The sequence below is a fragment of the Propithecus coquereli genome, unplaced genomic scaffold (genome assembly GCF_000956105.1).
Source record: "Propithecus coquereli isolate 6110/MARCELLA unplaced genomic scaffold, Pcoq_1.0 Scaffold668, whole genome shotgun sequence".
In the NCBI taxonomy this organism is placed as follows: domain Eukaryota; kingdom Metazoa; phylum Chordata; class Mammalia; order Primates; family Indriidae; genus Propithecus; species Propithecus coquereli.
This window is the reverse complement of record NW_012152707.1, coordinates 264,311-265,905: the sequence shown is the minus strand read 5'-3', so window position 1 is coordinate 265,905 and position 1,595 is coordinate 264,311. Positions and strand designations below refer to the sequence as shown.

Sequence of the window (1,595 nt, the reverse complement as noted above, 5' to 3'; positions counted from 1 at the left end):
CACACACACACACACACACAATCACTTTAAAAAAGGTAAATAAATAGATAAGATTCTTCACTTGTGGAAAAAGAACTTAATTAGTTGACCAAATTACCACACAAAAAAGTATACATAGTAAAAGTTTTCCAGGATTGTGTCTGAACGACAGAAAAACAAAGTCCTCAAAGTTATAACCGTAAGTAAAAATATACTATAATTCTAACTGAAAAGCATCAAATAATCACACTAAATTGAAAGAAATTTGAGATAAATTACTCACATTGTAAAATGAAGGTAAGGTTTATGTATAGCAGCAGATGATGACTGTTTCTTTGGTGATCCTGAGTGACAACTGGTTTCAAAAATTGATAAAGCATTTTCCTCTTCACTATCATCTAAAATTAGAGTTTCTATGTCTGTTCAAAAAAATCACAAGGGTTATGAGGCTTATAAAGTCACTTAATATTAGTTTCCTGCCAAGTGAAGGAAAATTGGGTTAAAAATCAAATGACATTAACTAGTAAGTTATCTATCAAATAATACAGATTGACCAGGCAAATTGACAAACTACAGCACTTTGTATAATTTATAAATAAAATTAGGCCAGGTGTGGTGGCTCGCATTTAGGAGGCCAAGGTGGGAGAATCACTTGAGGCCAGGGTTCAATATCAGACTGGGCAACAGAGTGAGACTCCATCTCTTGGAAAAAAAAAACCCATTAGTTGGGTGTGATGGTGTGCACCTGTGGTCCCAGCTACTGGCAAAGGGTGGGAAGGGGGATGTGTGCTGAGCCAGGGGGATCACCTGAGCCCAGGAGTTGGAGGTTGCAGTGAGCTGTGATTACACCACTGCACTCCAGCCTGGGCAACAGAGTGAGATCCTGTCCCAAAAAAAAGAAAGAAAAGAAAGAAATTAATATAATTCTCTCACCCTTACAGACCATCTCTGTCTAAGTGTTATGAGATATAATTTGGAAGACTTCACTGACTAACCAAAATAAGTCTGGAAAAGAAGTGGCACTCTCATAAAACCTCTACTCACTAAAAATCTCTGACCAAAACCATTTGACCAAAACCAGTCCATTTCATATTTGGTTTAATTTATAGAGTAGCTGAATCAAGACCAGTTCTTACAAAAGCAACAAGGAAAAAAACTGACCCTTATATTTTAAGTGACATACACCTTTTCAAAGAAAACTTAGTCTAGTTAAGATGGAGTCAGGAATTCAGTCAAAGCTCACCTTAAAAACACAGTCACTCAAGTAGCATTATTCTATGAGCCTCAGGTTACTACTCAATGGACTAACTGGAACTAAAATACCTACTTGAGAGTGCAATACTTAAAATCTTACCTGGACTGCCACCTGAAGTATGAACAGCTAAACTTCATACATGTCTATTAAAAGTGACAATTAATTTGATAAAAAGCAATGCTACAAGTTTTGGGGATATGGAGGAGAGTTAAGATTAACAGAAATCATACTCTTCCAAAACAAACCAAGAGAAAAATAGAGGGATGCTTTCTAAAATGAGATACTGAATTGTCCCAAGTAGACAGAGATCTCAGTAGCTTTTAAAAGTTAAATATTTACTAGCTCTCTGGGAGGCCGAGGC

At 36.4% G+C, this 1,595-nt stretch overlaps 1 protein-coding gene across 1 annotated transcript in view; it reads right to left on the bottom strand.

Annotated features, from left to right (window-relative positions):
• The window catches only part of ATAD2B (ATPase family, AAA domain containing 2B), a 201,009-nt gene that overhangs the window by 101,752 nt on the left and 97,662 nt on the right, over positions 1-1,595 (bottom strand). The window lies entirely within an intron of this gene.